We start from the raw sequence: 19,595 nt of genomic DNA on the forward strand, positions 1-19,595 counted from the left end.
AGTGGCAAAATGAGTGAATGACAAAATGAATCCTTACCTTGATTCAGAGAGAGGGGGACCTGGCTGCTCCATTCTGAGAGTGGCAAAATGAATGAATGACAAAATGAATCCTTACCTTGATTCAGAGAGAGGGGGACCTGGCCGCTCCATTCTGAGAGTGGCAAAATGAATGAATGACAAAATGAATCCTTACCTTGATTCTCCTTAAACAAGTTGATTCCACAACCAGTCACTGTGAGCACTCCAGCTCTGGAGTTAGAGTGCCAGGGTGAGAATCCTAGTTCTGCTACTCACCAACCCTCTGACTTAGGAAGCCACTCAGCCTCTTCTTGCAGCAGTTTCCACATCTGTAAAGACAGTAATAGTACATGCCTCAGAGGGTTTTGTGGGGATTAAGTAAAATGACTTTTGATCAGCATGCAAAGGAGTGGCTGGCACATCTGTGCCCTGAATGTAGCCTAGCACCCTTCCTGGGTTGTATCTGATGGCAAGAGAAGAGCCTGGGACTGGCCGGGAGATCTGGAGAAGCACTGGAAGTGCTGGGGCAGGGCTCGGAGCTGTAGTCCTTCCCAGTCTTTCCACAGTGTTTTCTGTTTCAATACCATCCTGAAGGTTTGGAGATTCTGCGGTGGTGGTGGTGGTTTAGTTGCTATGTCATGTCTATCTCTTGCGACCCCATGGGCTGTAGCCCACCAGGCTCCTCTGTCCATGGGATTCTCCAAGCAAGAATACTGGAGTGAGTTGCCATTTCCTTCTCCAGGGGATCTTCCTGACCCAGGGATTGAACCCAGGTCTCCTGCATTGCCGGCAGATTCTTTACTGACTGAGCCGTCCCGGCAGGAGGCAAAAGCTAGGGAAGTCAACGACATCTGTTGCCTCAAGTCCTGCTCCAGAAGACTGTTTCCTTTACTGCTCTTCTCTGGATCCTAGGGACCATTTTGCTCCGACACTTCTGTTTTAGAGATGGAGACGCAAAGGTCCAGAGAGAGGAAGAGTTGCCCAAGGTCACATTAAAGAACCAGAATCCAGATCTTCTATCTTCTCCTCTGGTGTTCTTCCAACCACACTACCTCAAATCCCAGGGTCTCCTAACACTGTGCATTTGTCAGGGTGGTTCTCTTGGGCTGCAAAACACCCACCAAGTTGGCCCTAGTTGCCTTGGCCTTCTCTTTGCTGGATGGTTACTGCACTTCAGGTGCACTTGGTAATTTACCACTTACTGGCATCCTGGCTAGTTAGAGAGGTTGCCTTGTACACAGGAAGGAGTCTTGGGCTGTGGAGTCAGAAGACTGAAATCCAGTGCCATCCAAGAGCTCCAAACTCTTGGAACTACCATGTTACCTGTATAGGACTTAGTCTCTTTGTTTATAAAATGGGGTAATGATCGATTGCCTGGGACTGGTATGGCGAACTAGTGAGACAGCATTTACGAATGCTCTTTACAGACTGCAGGACGCTGCGCCACTGTCAATTTGTGTCCTTTCTCTCCAGAAAGAGACTCTGCCTTCTTCCTCCCCATCTTCTCCCCTGTGGTATGGAGCAGGATGTTAGGCAGTGTATAAAAGGCACACAGTCAAGACTTCCGTGTTGATTGAATGTGATCTTTCAGGATTGTCTGACCCTTTGACGAATCAGGAACCCAACTCCAGACCTGGTATTAGGGCAAGAGAGTGAGGCTGTGAAGGGAGCCCCTGAGGCCTGGGGGAGGGGGAGAGATAAACAGCGGGCTTGATGATGAAAAGTAAACTGGATTTAGAAAACAAACTCCAGCTAATGGCTGTAGGTGGTGTTAGTCATTCTGTTAAGGAATTTGGGAATACATATGCATACTAATAGGAATTTATTTTGGCTGCTTTTTACTCCAGCATTTGGGAAGGGAGGAGGGGTAGAGGGCACCGCAGGATTAAAAGACATGGCACCTGAATCTCTATCAAATGCGCTCCAGGGCTAGGCCTCGGCTCCAGAGGAAACATGGCAAGATCTACAAAGCCTGTGGGATAAACTGGGATCAGGCTGGCTGTTGGTCCTGGTGGAAGCAAAGAGAATGGGCCTGAGGATTTAGGAATGGCTCCTAAGTTCTAGCCATGCAATCGACTCAGTGGAGGGAGGTCCCAAGGCCTCATGAGACTGTGTCCCAGGATCTCTCTGATTCCTCTGGCCCACAGAATTTGTCTTCAGTCCACGATGTGCCAAGGGGCACTCTAAGAAGCATCTAGCAAAGTCCTGGGATTACAGACTGCTCTTCTTTATGAAGCAGACTCAACAGTCCTCACTCTGTGATTCCATATGTTCAGGCACCTGGCTGTGTCCTGTCATCTACCCGAATCCCTCACCGCTTTTTTTTAAAAGTAATTTTTATTGATTAATTATTTGTTTATTTTTGGCTGTGCTGGGTCTTGGTTGCTGGGTAAGGGCTTTCTCTAGTTGCAGCAGTCAGGGGCTACTCTCTAGCTGCTGTGTGCTGGCTTCTCATTGCTACCAAGCGTGGGCTCTAGGACTTGCAGGCTTCAGTAGTTCTGGCGCACAGGCTTAGTTTCATGTGGGATCTTTCCAGAGCAGGAATCAAACCGATGTCCCCTGCATTGCCAGGCAGATTCTTAACCAATGAACCACTAGGGAAGTCCCCCTCACTGCTTTTTATGCCAATTCCCTCTCTTCTCCATACTGGGTGGATATAGAGAGGCTTCTCCTTGTCTTTTGCACAGGAGTCCTTCTGCCGGTTATGAAGGCCCAGGCCAGCTTGACCTTCTCCTTCTCAGACTGATGGCCTCTCAACCTCCAGCCCCTCCTAAGAACTCCTCTCATTATGCACTGAGATCCCATTAAGCAAGCAGGATTGGGAGTCACCACCTGCCCAGAAGTGGGCTGTGGGGATCAGTGCCTATAGCTCAACCGGAAAGCCAGGGGATGCAGACAACAGGGTGAAGCTGGTCAGGAGTGCTCAGGAACATGTAAATTATCATATGTGAAATGAACCGCCAGTCCAGGTTCGATGCATGATACAGGATGCTCGGGGCTGGTGCACTGGGATGACCCAGAGGGATGGGATGGGGAGGGAGGTGGAAGGGGGGTTCAGGATGGGGAACACATGCACACCCATGGTGGATTCAAGTCAATATATGGCAAAACCAATACAATGGTGTAAATTAAAATTAATTAATTAATTAATTAAAAAATAAATAAAAAATAAAAACTGAAAGGAGTGCTCAGGAGCTTAGGGGAGGATGGTTCATGACAGGGGGCCACGGAGCTTGAGCTTTCTCCGTGTTGGGACATAGAGTTATCTTCCGGGAGGTGGCACTGCCCTGATGTGTGGTGGGAAGCACAAGGCCCCCTCACTCTCTGCCGCATAGAGACATGAAAAGGTGGATGAAAACATTCTTAAACACCTGCTGGGAGCTCTCTGGGAAATCATTTATCTGCCCTGCACTTCAGTGCCTTGGCTCTAAAACTGAAACAAAGAAGTATGTATTACACAGAGAGCCCTGCAAATGTTTGTATCCTTCTGCCCAGTAATCCTACTTCAGGGAATCTAACCCAAGCAGAGAAGGGAGAAGGTGGGCAAAGACTTAGGGACAAAGATGTTCACCGTAGGGTTATTTAGAAAAGTGAAAACTGTAGAAGAATCACGCTGCCCAGCCTTAGACTGGATGGTATGCGAGATTTCATCTCCTCCCTGGACCTCTCTCCCTCTGCCCCCACTCCCACCTCTCTTTCACAGGATGACCATAGCACCCCTTTTGGGAAGCCTTGGTCCAGCTCTGCGGTTAGCAATCAGTAAAAGCAGCCAGGTAGCTAGCACAGCAGTGCCCCTACCCAGCCCTTCTGGGCTTGCTCAGGGAAACAAGAAACCCACCATCCCTATCTCTCCATTACTGAAGTGTAGATTATCTTCTGGGGACTTTCAACCATGAATGGTGACAGCAGACTGGCTTTCTCTTGGCCTCCTGAGAAGCATCTGGGTCCCCAGCCTGCTCCATCTGCCAGGGTTGCCCATGGGTTCCTAGAGCTGGGCAGGCCCTTAGCCAGCACACAGGCCAGCCCTTTTGAGGGGATGGGGATTGTCAACATTGCTTGTTAGTACAGAGGTGTATTGAACATCCAGGCCATCTGACTCCTAGCCCAGAGCTGAGTGCTCAGGTGAGGCGAATATTATTGAAAAAATAAGCCAGTTGTCCTCAGAATTATCCAAAGTACAAGAGATGACCCAGGTCCTGGCTCTTTATGGGATAGTCATTCCCTTCTCTGAGCTGGGACAACTTTATTCTTTCTTTCTTTTTGGTTGCACTGGTCTTCGGAGCTGTGCACAGGCTTTCTCTAGCTGCTGTGAGCAGGGGCTCCTCTTCATTGCAGTGGCTTCTCCTATCGCAGAGCATAGGCAAGGAGCTTGGGCTTCAGTAGTGGCAGCATATGGGCTCAGTAGTGGCAGGCTTAGTTGCTCCGAGGCATGTGGGATTTTCTCGGACCAGGGGTTGAACCCGTGTCCCCTGCATTGGCAGGCAGATTCTTATTCACTGTGTGTGTGTGGCTCAGTCGTGTCTGACCTTTTGCGATCCCATGGGATCGCATCCCACCAGGCTCCTCGGTCCATGGAATTCTCCAGGCAAGAATACTGGAGTGGGTAGCCATTCCCTTCTCCAGGGGATCTTCTCGACCCAGGGATCAAACCCAGGTCTTCCTTATTGCAGGCGGATTCTTTACCGTCTGAGCAGCCAAGGAAGTCCTTCTTATCCACTGAACCATCAGGGAAGTCCTGGGACAACTTCCTGACGGTGTATTGGGTTCCCTTTGGAGCAAGAATTGGGCTACCCCCAGCATCCCTGGCCTTCATGCCATCCTAATGTCTTATTGGTTTCTGAGTGCAGCTGCATTTCTGCTCTGGTCCCAGTCTCATCTTATCCCTGCCACTGGATTCCAGTCCTCTCCTGGGCGACCTTGGTGTAAGAAGATAATCTAGCCTGATGCCCTTGACTCTTGGAGGGGGAATTCAGAGACTGGAATCTAAACTAAAGCTCCTCCTTCCACTCTTAACTCCTCCTCTTGGAATTTCCACCTATGGAATGCAAAACCAAAGGTAAACAAGGAAGAAAACCTCCCTGCTGATTCCCGCCTTCATTCCTTCCCCCACCACTTCCCCTGGGGAGTCCCCCTGTTTCTGCCCCCACTTCTACTCAACCTCTCCTTCCTCCTTGCTTTCCTCATTTATCTTCCCTTCCCTGCTGGCCCAGATGGTAAAGAATCCACCTGCAAGGCGGGAGACCTGGGTTCGATTCCTGGGTTGGGAAGACCCCCTGGAAGAGGGCATAGCAACCCACTCCAGTATTCTTCCCTGGAGAAACCCCACAGACAGAGGAGCCTGGCCGGCTACAGTCCATGGGGTCGCAAAGAGTCGGACACGACAGAGCAGCTAAGCACAGCACACACCTCTATCCCCACCCTGTTTCTACCTCTCTTTTCTTGCCCACTCTGATGTACCTTGAGTTTCATCCTGGCCATGCCCTTTTCTCCTTAGGCTTTCTAGAATCCCCCCAAGGAAGAGCCTGTCTTCGAGGGTCCACAGAACTCTGATTTGGCAGTTTCCCTGGGAGTACAGCACACCGGGAGTCTAGGTGCCTGGGCTTGGGCAGATTTCCATCCAGCTCACAGTGCACAGTCAGAGAGGAGGCAGGGTTTCAGATTACAGATTTAAGCAGCTGAGCCAATCCTGAGCTGCAGAGCCACATCCACATGCCACATGTGCCTCCCTGTGGGTACCTGGGACAGCTGCACGGGAGGTGTTTAGGAGAGCAGAGAGGGATTGAGACATTCTCCCTGGATTTAGCAGCTGGAGTACAAGCAGGAATCTCAAATTCTCAGTTCTTTCTGTGGGAAAGGTACCTGAACTTCTTGGAAAGACCAGTAAGGCAGAGCCTGGTCCTACCTTTCTGGAAACTGGTTGCTGATCCCAGTGGACAGAGAGGATAAATAACCAAAGTTAGATGAGACCCCAGCCAGACCCAGACCTTCTCTGATGTTAAGCCCACGGGGGTTTAATGACACGCCACGGGCCTCGGACAGGTTGCTTTACTGTTCCAGGCCTCATTTTCCTCCAATGTCAAACGAGTGTTGGTGGCAGGATCAAACAAAGGAAGGCGTTGTGCAAACAGTTGGCGCCACTGCACACTTGACAGATTCTGACAATATTCCGAAGTCTAAAGGTGCGTGTCCGACTCTTTGCGACCCCATGGACTGTATAGTCCTGGCCTGAATTCTCCAGGCCCGCCTGCACCGGGCTCTCATTTGTCCTGGGTCGCCCCACTAGGGTGTGGGAATCAGAACCCCTCCAGGGCTGGTTGGGCGCGATGGTCCCAGCCCCCACCCTCAGCCCAGAGCCGGCGCGGCGGGGTTCTCCTCCGGCAGGCGGCGGGCTGAAGGCTGCACGGCGCGCTCCGCACGTGAGGCGGCAGCACCGGCTCCGGCCGCAGCGCGCAACCCAGGCCGCCAGGCACGCTTGGTGCAGGGTCTGCCCGTGCCGCCGGGCCGCCCAGCCCGTCCTGCCGGCTCCTGGGCGCGAGGCCCGCCCGCCGCCCTCCCCGGACCCCCGCCGCCCTTCCGGGCGAGCACCGCTAGCCAGCAGCTGCCCTCGCGCCACCCAGGCAGGGACCGCGAGCCCTCCAGTTCCGGCGGCCGTGCGGGAAGGAAGGGGGTGCACCGCGCGGCTGGCCGGAGGCCGTCTCCCGACTCCTGCAGCTCCGCCGGCCGCCGCTGGGGGCGGCCTCGCCTGAGGGCTCGGCGGGGACGGCGCGCACGGGCCCGGGTTCCGGGCGCCTCCGGCCGCTGGGCTCTCTCCGTCGCCGGCTCTCGGCGGCCGCCGCAGCCCGCCTGGCTCCCTCCTTGCTCCATGCGTGCGATCGCCGTGCATGTGTGTGTATGTGTGACGGGGGCGCGCGCGTGTGCGCGCGCGCGTGGGGGGGGGGCAGTGTGCATGCGGGGCGTGCGGGGGAGTGTGTTTGTGTGCGTGTGGGTGTGAGTGCCTGGCTCGTTCTCTCTGAGACACACACACACACACACACACACACTCACACGCACAACCGGCTGGCTCGTCTGAACTTGAAGACGCCCCACATTCCAAGATGCCCGAGGTTCCTGGGGATGCCCGGGTTTCTTCGATTTGGAAAATCCTGCCGCCGTCCTCCTAGGGAGAGATTATGTTATTATAATTATTTTTTTAATCTGGAAGAGAACAAGTTGTGCTTTTTCTTTCTTTCTTCGTGCTAAATGCCGTGGATATAACTGAATAAGCCGCTCAGGGCTCTCCCCGCGTGGACATCCGAGGCCACCATCTGCCTGTGTTCGCCGGAGCCGGAGGGCTTAGCTCGAGCCAGTCTCGGGCGGGGAAGGATGCGTGGCCGAGCCGGGGAGCCCGGGCGCCCCGCGGAACCGGCCTCGGTGCCTCCCAGCCGGAGGTAGATGCTGCCTCGCCCAGGTGAGTGGTCGCCACGGCCGCCGCGTCTCAGCGACCGGGTGTCTGCAGGAGCTCGGCGCGGGGCTGAACGCGCCCGGGGGAGCTGGGAACTTTGCATCCCTTTCTCTTTTCACTTGAGGGCTCTCTTACCCGAGCAGCCCTGCGGATACTCCCTTCTCTTTTCGCCCATCGTTATCGCGGGAGGTTTCCTTTTCATTTCTTTCTTTCTTTTTGATCGTGGAGGTGAAACTCTGGCGAGGAGCGGGGAGAGCGAGTTCCGTTTGAGGCCAGAGAGCAGGAGGGAGAGTCGGGAGCTGCAGGTAGATAGAAACGCTGAAACAGCAGGAGAACTTTGCCGCCAGACCACTCTGTTGCATCTCCCCATGGGCGAAGCCGGGCTGGAGCGGTTGCTGGGGGCTGGGTCGGACGCCAGGGCTCCCTGCGCACTGTGGGCTGGGTGGGGTGGGTAAAGCCTGGTGTGAAGGAGTTGACTCAGTGCTGATGGAGGGAAGGAAGGCTTCATTGCAGTTGAGGGAGGCAGGCATGTAGGGCAACCTCAGGGACCCTCTCCTGTCTTCAGGTAGAAGGCAGGGAGATTGGGGAGATGGTGTGTGTGCAGCTTGGGGCATCAGAATGGCATGATGAAGCAATATGGAAACTGGTATTAGCTGTGCCTGGTTGATAGGTCTGTCTCCCGCCAGCCCTGCCCTGGTTCTAGGGTTCTAAGGTTGGCCTGGGCAGGAAGGAGGGAGAGTAGTGGGCAGTCAGTGCCAGCAGTGCCTCGCTCTGCATGGACCCGAGGGGACGACAAGGAGGTGTCCTACCCATCTTTGCATCACCCCAGTACAAAGGACATAGGCAGTGAGTTCCAGGGAGACAGAGCTCCTGAAAGCCAGAAACTGAAAGGGAAACAGGAGGGAGCCTGAGCGGGGACCGCAGGGGGACTGATCCAGGCCAGCACCAAGTGCCTGCTGAGATGCCACAGACAGGCAGATACCTGCGGGTAGCGGGAGCTTGGCGGAGCCTGCACCGTGAGCTGGTGTTACAGGCATGGCTGTAGATGCTGACCCTCTGCCCTCACGACAGTGAAGTGTGTGTGTGTGTGTGTGTGCATGCGTGTGTCAGGGAGGGGGTCCTCTGTGACTGCAAAGGGCTGATTGGCCTTGAGGGGCCGTGGGAGCAGGGTGGCTTCAAGAAATTGACCCCCCCATGGCTGGGGAGGAGCAGAGCTAGGCAGGAGACTGCCTGTCTCTGAGCTGTGAAGTTCCCTGGGACCAGGCTGAGAGGTTCTTGTTGGGCTGTTGTACGAGGGTGGGGGCCGTCTTGGAACTCAGGGCTTGTGGCGAGACTGGGAGCACAGATGGGGGGATTGTGGGGAGACTGGGAGCTCAGATCCCAGGTCTTAGGGTTGTGTCCTGGGCTGATCGCTGTCCTCTGCGAAGAGCTTTACTCAGCCACGTACAGCAGAGCCCAGCCAGCTGTGGCCTCGCTTGTGCAGTACTTTGGAGGCTGAAGGGGGTCAGGGTCCTGCAGAGAGGATGGGGAAGCTCGAGAGGGCCTGCCGGCAGCCTCCGCAGACCACACCAGCTACCCGGGCCCATCTGCTGACGCTGAGATGTCGTCTCTCCCTTCTGACTCGGGCTAGGGGTGCCGAGTTCCGTCTCTGTCCTCCAGCTCCTTCCCTGCCTCTGCTCAAGCCCTCTGCCCAGTCCTCAATTTAGAGTTTCTGGTCTAATTCCTGTTCAGGAATGTAATCACGTATCTTCCTACCCTGGCCCTGGGGGATACAAACAGCTAACTTGGCATTTCGGTTTCAGCCTCTGGCGATGCGTCTCTGGGAGGTCGGCTCCCAGCTCCATCCCCTGTCGGGTTGGACTGGGTGCCCGCCGCCGCCTTCTTTGAGGTGCCAGTTTCTTTCCCAGGCCCTGAAATCTGAGACGCTGGGGAGTCCTGGCCTGAGAGAGGGTGAGCAGGAAGCTTTCAGGAGGCTAGACTGAGGAGGAGAGACCTAGGAGGAGAGGGAGGGTGGAAGGGGTGGGAAATGCAGATGAGGTGGGTGGGGCCACTGGGAGAAGCCAGCAGCCTTTTGGCCACCCAGGCCCTGGGTTGGCTACAGTGAAAATCTTTGCCTTTGTGTCTAGCCTGCAGTTCTGAAATAAAATCAAGGATCCAGGGGGTTCTGGCCTCTGGTGTCAGGTACGTCAAGTCAAGTCTGTCCAGCCTGTGAGATGGAGCAGTTCTCCTTCAGAAAGTCCCCTGTCCCAGGCTGGAGATGAGCACAGTACTGGCATCTGGGGCCTGGTTCCCCATTCTGATGGGGGAGGCTTCTAGACTGAGAGCAGAGACACAGAGCAGAAACCAAGCAGAGACAGCCAAATGTAACAGGACCCTGGACAGAAGCAAGAAGTATTGGGGTGTCTTGCAATTTTATTTTGAGCATAGTTAGAGCCTTAGCACAGTTTCTGAGCAGTTTATTTGAAGTTTAGTTGTAGTTTTTGAGCACAGTTTATTTGAAGGGATAGTTGTCATACGCAGGCATACCTTGGAGATATTGCAGTTCTGTTCCAAACCACTACAATAAAGCAAATATCGTAATAAAGTGAGTCATGAATTTTTGGCTTCCCAGTGCATTTCAAAGTTATATTTACATGATACTGTAGTCTATGAAGTGCATAGGAGCATTATATCTAAAGAAAAGCAGACCAATGTAATACCTTAATTTAAAAGGACTCTATTGCTAAAAACTAACCATTTTGTAAGCTTTCAGAAAGTCATAGTAGTAACATCAAAGAACTGATTACAGATCACTGATCACAGATCACCAGTCACCATAGCAAACACAATAAAAATGAAAATGTTTGAAATACTGCAAGAATTACCAAAGTATGACACAGAGACATGAAGTGGGCAAATGCTGTCGGTAAAATGGCCCCAATATACTTGCTCAATGCAAGGTTGTTGCCACAAACCTTCAATTTGTAAAGAAACACGATATCTATGAAGGGCAATCAAATGAAGCACAGTAAAGCAAGATGTGCCTGGAGTGGAATAGAACCTGTGCTTGGAAGGCCTGGGTTGGAATTCTAGCTCTGCCACATCTGTGTTAACCGCTGGAACCTCTGTGCTCTCATCGGCTGACTGGAAATAACAGCATATGCCTTGCAGTTGTGTATGGCCTCATGTTTGTCCCAGTGCTCCCCAAGCCCCTTACAGATCTGGGGGAGTGTTTGGTTGGAGGGGGGAGTTTCAGAGAGGAGGAGGGGCCCTCAGAGACCTGGAGGACCGTGTCCCCAGCCTCCCCTGCACACAACTGCCAGGAGGGTTTGATGCCATCGTACGTAAGCGGATCATTAAAAGACTCCAGGAAACCCTCCAAGAAAACTTGGAGAATTGATACTCGAGGAGCAGATTTCACCTCTGGGGCTGTGGCACCTGCTTCTCTCCCTGCCTCTTGTTTGCTGTGGGTTTTTACAGCCATGCACATTTGCTCAGGATGCTCCAACTCTGTGTTTTACAAGTATCATCTGTCACGCTTTCCTGTCTCAAGTTGGAGTGTGAAATCTCTCCCAGAATTTGGCCTCTGCCTTCCTTCCCTGGCTCCACCTCTTGCTGCCCCGAGTGGCCTCACAGGGCTGGTGTCAGGGCCAGGCTAAGTGAGTGGACATAGCTCTGCTGGGGCCTCTACAGGGCCTGTGATTGGACCTGGGTCCCATTTGTGGAGTTGGGTGGTCCACCCAGTCAGGAAGAGGGGCTCGGGCCCAGACATGTATTTAGTGGGATCTGACTAATGAGTTACCAGAACAGGGTTGGAGGACTAGTCTAACCATCATGGCTGGGCCTAAGGGAAGGTATATTCAGGGAGCAGGAAGTCAGGTCTGGAGATGAGGACCAGGGGAAAGAGCCGTGTTCGGTATGCTCAGGGTGAGGGCTATCAAGAGGGCTTCTTGGAGGAGATGAAGATTTATGGGTAAAAGCCCACAAAACTTCATAGAAGTTAGATTTCGTCTTATAAATTCTCAGAGGTCACTGGGAATTTGGGAGTTTCAGGTGTGGAAAGTAGAATGGATATTCTGAGAATTTCTTAGGCTATCAAGACCAGCTCCTTCCAACAATTTCCTGTTTGTTTATTATGTACCAGGCATAGTGCTAAGAGCTTCACATTTTTTCTCATTGAATTCTCCCAATCCTGTGAAATGATCATTGTTGGTACCTCCACTTTACAAACGGGGAAACAGAGGTGCAGAGAAGCTGGGTGCCTGCCGATTAGCTGGTTAGTGTCAGAGCTGTCACTGAGTTCTCACGCCTGTCTGGATCAACACCCACACTCTTAACCCCTCTGTACTGCCCCTGTCCCCAGGGGAGGATCAGTAGGATCAGCGTGGATCGGTCCCTGTGTGCGCTCGGCTGGCCTCCTGGCCTGGCTGGTGAGGTGACTTCAGAGCCTTCATCACAGAGCCCTGGGGGGCTCGGTCTCTCGGGGGCTTCCCTGCCTGCCATTCTGGCTTATACACATCTGTTTAAAAATTCCCATCAGACAGTCAGCATTGTCCTTTTGGACCGGATGTTAGATGGTAGGCTGAACACTGGACTGTGAGTTGGGGTCCCGATTCTACCATGTGTGTGACTTGGGTGGGGCACCCCCGAGGCCTGGTTCCTTTACTGATCCCGTCAGGATGCTGGTGTTGACTTCCTAAGGAGGAGGTAAGGTCAGGCCCATGTGAATGTGCTTCAGCCTTGAGCAAGCCCTTTAGCACTCAGGACTATATTTGTGACCCCTTCCTAATTTTAGATCAAGTAACTAAACTGGTAAAGGCAGTACTGCCCAGGTATGAGGGCACTGGGGCTTCCCAGGTGGTGCTAGTGGTAAAGAGCCCGCCTGCCAATGCAGGTGACTTAAGAGATGCGGGTTCGATCCCTGGGTTGGGAAGATGCCCTGGAGGAGGGCATGGCAACCCACTCCAGTGTTCTTGCCTGGAGAATCCCATGGACAGAGGAGCCTGGTGGGCTACAGTCCATGGGGTCTCAAAGAGTCGGACACAGCTGAAGAGACTTAGCACTCACGCATGCGTGAGGGCACTATAGGTAGGCTTTAATGTATCCATTTCGTGTGGGACTGGAGTTCCCCAATAATATAATAGGTGAGGCAGGCGGACACTGTGCCTTCTGGGAAAAGGATGCGGAACCTGCAGAAGAAGGGCCTTTGGTCCAGACAGCTGGGGGGGGGGGGGGATCAGGGGCAGGCAGCAGGGAAGGGACACACTGATGTCATTTCATATCATGTCATATCATTTACTATAGCAACTAGGTGCCATTATTGAAGGGAGTTAGCCTTCAGCCTGTGTGTCTCAACTTTTCTTTAATTATTGCCCTCTTGATGAAAACTTTAAAGACACTATTTCTTATAATTTCACTCCCATAAAATTTTAATATATACTATATATCTGTTTATGTACTGTGTTAGGTATCACTGTGCTTTGTATACAAAAAGAGCAAGCTGCTCCCAATAACAAATTTTTGCCCCCTTGGGGGCGCTGTTGCCACCACTGAAAATGCATGTTTTAGGGCTAACCAGCTAGGATTCGAAAAGGAGGTAGATTTGAGGCAAGGAGAATCCAGGAGATGGTGAGGACAGATCCACACTGGCATGTCACTGCCTGGAGTGTGTTCCATGGGCCAGGAGCATCAGCATCACCCAGAAGCAGGCTGGGTGGATGCAAAATCCCAAACCTCCTGAACAGGCATCTCCAGTTTATTGAAATGGGGGGTAAGGGCAGGGTTGGATGCATGATCCTGGAAAACAAGGCCAGTCTGTGAACAGAAGTTCAAAGGAAAAGGGGTGAGAAGCCAGAGGCAACTACGTGCTGGGTCAAATGGCTTGTTAAGCTGAGTCCTGATGCATCAAGCACGTTTAAGCAATGACACTGTCTGCTGTGTTATAATCCATCACTCTTGGCTTTTTTCTCCGCGATTCCTTGCACTGTAGTTGCACATTGTGTAGAAGGTGTGGGGGTCCCGTGGAGGAGATGCAAGGCTGTGTGTGGCTTTGCTCCTGAGCAACAGAAGGCCATGCGTCTGATTTGGACAGATCTAGGTCTGCTTTCTTGAATATCCCCAAGGGCCAAGGTTAATGGGCACCAGACCAACCCACGAGACAGACTGGAACTGTAGACACAAGACTTAGGTATTAAACAGGGTCAAACTGGGTTAAAGAGCAAAACTGAGCTCTTGTAATTATCAGTTTGCTTGGAGTTGTCTGCATAGAGCCTGGGACTCCTTGTCACAGTCCTATATATACAGGGTAATCCTGAAACATGAGAGACTGCAAAATCCCAAAGTTGGACTCTTTAGAACTCAGTGCATTTACAATCGACCCTCCTTATCTGTGGGTTCTTTATCCGTGGATGCAATCAAAAATTTTCAGAAAAAGACAAATCCCAGAAAGTTCTAAAAAGCAACACTTGAATTTGCCATGTACTGGCAACTATTTACGTAGCATTTACATTGATTTACATAGCATTTACATTGTAGTCGGTATTATAAGTAATCTAGGGAAGATTTTAAAGTATGTGGGCGGCACAGATTTAGAGAATGAATTTATGGTTGGGGGGGGTGCGGGGGGTGAAGGATGGGGGAAAGGGTAGTTATGGAATTTGGGATGGACATGTACACACAACTATATTTAAAATGGATAACCAACAAGGACCTACTGCATAGCATATGGAATTCTGCTCAGTGGCAGCCTGGGTGCCAGGAGAGTTTGGAGGAGAATGGATAAATGAATATGTATGGCTGAGTCTCTTCCCTATTCACCTGAAACCATCACAACATTGTTAATCAGCTATCAGTTCAGTTCAGTTCAGTCGCTCAGTTGTGTCTGACTTTTTGCGACCCCGTGAATCGCAGCACGCCAGGCCTCCCTGTCCATCACCAACTCCTGGAGTTTACTCAAATTCATGTCCATCGAATTGGTGATGCCATCTCATCCTCTGTCATCCCCTTCTCCTCCTGCCCCCAATCCCTCCCAGCATCAGGGTCTTTTCCAATGAGTCAACTCCTTGCATGAGGTGGCCAGAGTATTGGAGTTTCAGCTTCAGCATCAGTCCTTCCAATGAACACCCAGGACTGATCTCCTTTAGCATGGACTGGTTGGATCTCCTTGCAGTCTAAGGGACTCTCAAGAGTCTTCTCCAACATCACAGTTCAAAAGCATCAATTGTTCGATGCTCAGCTTTCTTCACAGTCCAACTCTCACATCCATACATGACCACTGGAAAAACCAAAGCCTTAACTAGATGGACCTTTGTTGGCAAAGTAATGTCTCTGCTTTTTAATATGCTATCTAGATTGGTCATAACTTTCCTTCCAAGGAGTAAGCGTCTTTTAATTTCATGGCTGCAATCACCATCTGCAGTGATTTTAGAGCCCCCAAAAATAAAGTCTGACACTGTTTCCACTTTTCCCACATCTATTTGCCATGAAGTGATGGGACCAAATGCCATGATCTTAGTTTTCTGAATGTTGAGTTTAAGCCAACTTTTTCACTCTCCTCTTTCACTTTCATTAAGAGGCTATACCCCAGTACAAAATAAAAAAAGTTAAAAAAGTAAAGTATATGGGAAGATATGTACAGGTTATGTGCACATACTATGCCATTTTATAAAGAGATTAGAGCCTCTGGATTTTAGCATCTGTGGGAGTCCTGGATACTAGAACAACTGTATTATGGGCAAACCCTGCATTAACTCATTCACAGCAGATACAACAAGAAAGGTGAGATGCTATGTCTGTCTTAACCCCTTTTCCCCCTGTATTTCCCTCCTGGGCCATCTCCCCTTAACACCCTCTTCTTCGGTCTAAGGCCAACACAGGAAAGTCTTCCCTTTCGTTTTAACTCAGGTCTCTGATACGCTTCACAGAAATGCAAAAATCTGTTTGTTCCTTCCACCTTCCCTCCCTAAGACTCACTTTCTACTCCTTTTCCCCAAAGCTAGCACCATCTTTCCTAGTTACCCTTCCTGATCTGTTCCGCTATTAAGGCAGCCTTAGTCAAAATAGCTGGGGGTGGGGATTTACTATGATCCCCAACTAGTATTGGGAGTCTGTGCAGACTCCTACTTCAGACTAGTTGTAAACTAGATCTTGCTGTTACATGACTCCCTCTGGTCCCCCAAATGACTGACATAGGGTCACTCAGCCGGCAGGACTTGGAGGAGATTGGGTGGGAGGCAAGGTTTAGGCTCCAGCTTGCGTCTCAGTAGCTGATGAGGCAGTGGCACCCACTCCAGTACTCTTGCCTGGTAAATCCCATGGACGGAGGAGCCTGGTAGGCTGCAGTCCATGGGGTTGCGGAGTCGGACACGACTGAGCGACTTCACTTTCAGCTTTCACTTTCATGCATTGGAGAAGGAAATGGAAACCCACTCCAGTGTTCTTGCCTGGAGAATCCCAGGGATGGCGGAGCCTGGTGGGCTGCCATCTGTGGGGTTGCACAGAGTCGGATACGACTGAAGCGACTTAGCAGCAGCAGCAGCAACTGATGAGAAAGAGATGTGGGGGCCCCCTGGAGGACAGCAATGGAGGTGTAGGCATGCTTGACCTGAGCTCCTGGAAAGCCCTGGAAATGCCCAACAAGGGCCATAAGATGAGGCCTAGTCATTCTAAAAAGGTATTGAGGACTGCTGGGTGGGCAAGTTGATCCTTCCCTTCAGTTTCCCTTTCCCTGCCCCAGTGAAGCCTCTGTAATACCCAGATAAGTCCTCTTGGGGCAGAAGGGAGGAAAGATGGATGACCTGGAGACACGAAAATCAAAGGTTAGAGGTTAGAGGTTAGAGGTCCTCATACAGCGCAAGACACCAAGTTGCAGGGGACTCTCTGGGGTGCTGAGGAACTTACCGATGGGTCACCCTGGGTGAGGGAGCCGCACTGGAGCCCTGTCTCTGCCAGGGCACATGTGCAATCTGCATGTCCTCTTGTGTGGCTGTTTGGTGATCTGTCAGTCTGCTCTCCGGAGCTTTGATTCATATCACACCTCCCACAACTGAGAAATCCCATGCTAGGTCAGTCCCCTGCAAGTTCTAGCCCCGCTTCTGCCTCATTTCCACCGAGATGGAGTGTGGCAGAGGATTGGGCAGTTTCTGTCCTCACACTGTGGAGGAAGCCTTCTCGCAGCCATTTCTCATGACGCTTGTTAAGGGTCAAGGTATGGGCGTCATGATTTGCTGAAACCACTTTCATGGTCTCAGTGCACCCCACCTCTTGAGCAAAGTTCTGTACTTTGCTGCCAGTGTGAGAGTGAGGTTTCCTTTGACTTGTTCTAAAGTGCCCCCTCCATCCCATGCATGCTAAGTCACCTCAGTAGTGTCCGACTCTTTGTGACCCCATGGAGTCCTCCAAGCTCCTCTGTCCATGGGATTCTCCAGGCAAGAATACTAGAGTGGGTTGCCATGCCCTCCTCCAGGGGATCTTCCCAAGTCAGGGATCGAACTCATGCCTCTTGCATCTCCTGCATTGCAGATGGGTTCTTACTAGTGCCACCTGGAAAGCCCTCAAGCCCATCAAGCTTTAAAGTCAGGAGAGCCTGAGTGTTCAGGATCAAGCCTATGCTCCCTAGACCTTCCCTTTCATGACTGATTGGTCAGCAGTCCTCATTGATTCAGTTTAATTTAACATGCAGTTATTGAGCACCTACTGTGCACCACCCACAGCCAGATACCACATGCAGCCCTCCACCACCCCCATTGTTTGATTTCCCCTTCTGTACTTTTTCCAGCCCCGCCTGTGGACTCCAGGACTTGGAGGGGGTTGGGGCTGGGATGGCGGTGAGGGTGCCCAGCTCTAGCTTGTTTCTACTGCCTTCCCTCACCTGTGTTCCCGTGCATGCGTGTGTGTGCGTGTGCATGTGCATGTGCTCAGGACTCAGCTGAAGGTCATGCACGATTAACCACATGATGTAAAGCTGACAACAGCGGTGGCCATGCTGGAGGTGGAGGGGTGATGCAGACCACTTGAGAAATGCACTCTCAAGCTGCTTTCCCAGATCCCTCCCTGCCCCACTGCTTAACTGGCATCTCACCCTCTCACCCAAATGTGAACTGACTGGATGAAGAGATTTGGGGGCTGTGGTCCCTGTTTAGGGGCAGCTGACCCTAAAGGAACCACTTAATCTTCCTCCCAGCCCAGGCATGTGCGTCACAGAGGCTGAGCTGGGAGAAGGGGAACTGAGGGGAGACCCTAGAATAGACATAAATCCTGGGCCCGCTGTCTGGTCACAGCTTCTAAGCACATGAGAAATGAGGGCCATCGCACTGGGGGCAGGATGATTTCCCAGTCCTTAAATGGACAAGAGTCTGGGCAGAGAGCTGCTGGCTGGGGGAGGGGGAACACAGAGAGGTTGCAAGTGGGCAAGGCGGGCTCCTTACTCTTGAGAAGCCGTCCTCGGGTGGGGAAAGGCCCACTTTTCGTCCTTGGGAAGTTTAGGTCTAAGAGGAGGGTGGAGCAGAGAAACATACACATTATCCCAGAATATTTAGGTACTAAAATATGTGGACACAGTTCTTATGTAGGGAGCCTGGGTGCACTGGGGCCCCCATTCCTAGGGCTTACACTGTGTTCTCTTTTCCGGATCATGTGGACTCAGGCAGGTTACTCTCTCTGGGCCTCAGTTTCCTCATCTGCAAAATGGAGACAATAATAGTGCCCACGGCATAGGGCTGTTAGGAGAACTTGATGAATTGCTGTATGTGAGGGGCTAGAGCAGTGCCCGGCACGTGCTGAATGCTGTGTGTGTGTGTGTGTGTGTGTGTGTGTGTGTGTGCACGCTAAGTCGCTCAGTCATGTCCAACTCTCTGCGACCCCATGGACTATAGCTCGCCAGGCTCCTCTATCCATGGGCTTCTCCAGGCAAGAATATTGGAGTGCGTTTCCATCCCTTCTCCAGGGGATCTTCCTGATCCAGGGATGGAACCCAGATCCTGCAGGTGGATTCCTTACTGTCTGGGCCACCAGGGAAGCCCCCTGTGTCGTACACATTACTATTATTCATGGTAGATAGACTAGGGGCATTTTTCCTAAGCGTGGAGGGGAGCAACTGTGGATCAGTTCAATGGATGCTCCTCTCCAACACCCACCCACTAAATCCTCCAGCACCTTGGGGAATTTCATAATACTCTCTATGTGATCTCATTTGACCCTACAGAAGTTCCTACCAGGCAAGCAAGAAGGACAGATGCTATGATTACACCCATTATACGTGAGAGGACACTGAGGCAGAGGTCACTGAGTGGTTCCTGATGCAGTTGGGTTCTTATTATACCTTGTAACCACACTGTGTTCAGCTTAGGGGCTGGGGAATTTTGTGGAGGAGGGGTTTGTCTGAAGATGGCTGGTGGATTCAGAACTGGGCTTCACACCTGGACCTTCTTCATTTTGGGGTCAGATTATGGGGCAATCAAGCCACATTGTGGGAGGAAGTTATAGGTCTACAGGCTCAGGCAGTGTCTACAGGACACGCCACATGGGAAAGCACAACACAGGATCTCAGGGGATGGGAGTCAGTGGCAGGGACACAGAACATGCTGCTTTGGGTCCTTTCAAAACCACTGTGCATGCACTGGATGGGGGTGGGAAGGTACTGGGGCTTCTAATGGGGATGTGGAACTTGGATTGAGGAACTTTCCATCAAGGAAGGAGGCATCTGATTCAGCCTGGTCTCTTCCGTGGAGAGAAGGCCAGAGAGCAACAACATCTCCCTGGGCCGTGATTCCTGCCCCCGCCCCCGCCCCCGTACCTGTTCCCCGGGGCTGAGCCAGGTGAGGGGAAGAGGGACTTCCTGGATATTTTGGTTTGAAGAGGCTGGAAAAGCCTCTTGGGGTCAAGAAAATAGGCCTTGGAGCAGGGCACAGAAGAAGGCATGAGCCCCCCCAGCAGGAGAAGCCAGATTTAGAGGCATGCTTGTGGGGGCAGGGTTTCAGGAACTGGGAGGGTCAGGTGTAGGATGGATTATGGGATCTGTATCTCGGGTGTGACATGGGGTGATGATGGGGGGATGGGTGTGTAACTGTGAGGAGGGGACAGAATTCCAGCAGTGAAGCCACAAAAGAAGAGTTGTGATGGGAGCCCCCTGGGCTTGAGCCCCCAGTTCACCCCCAGCACA

General features: G+C 52.0%; 1 protein-coding gene across 1 annotated transcript in view; it reads left to right on the plus strand.

The window, feature by feature from the left end:
- Positions 1-6,958: 6,958 nt before the first annotated feature.
- The window catches only part of LRFN2 (leucine rich repeat and fibronectin type III domain containing 2), a 200,172-nt gene continuing 187,535 nt past the window's right edge, over positions 6,959-19,595 (plus strand). Inside the window, exon 1 of the mRNA XM_070456496.1 lies at positions 6,959-7,465. The gene's annotated coding sequence lies outside the window, so the exon portion shown is untranslated. The remainder of the gene's footprint in view (positions 7,466-19,595) is intronic.

This window comes from Odocoileus virginianus, chromosome 27, assembly GCF_023699985.2.
Source record: "Odocoileus virginianus isolate 20LAN1187 ecotype Illinois chromosome 27, Ovbor_1.2, whole genome shotgun sequence".
In the NCBI taxonomy this organism is placed as follows: Eukaryota; Metazoa; Chordata; class Mammalia; order Artiodactyla; family Cervidae; genus Odocoileus; species Odocoileus virginianus.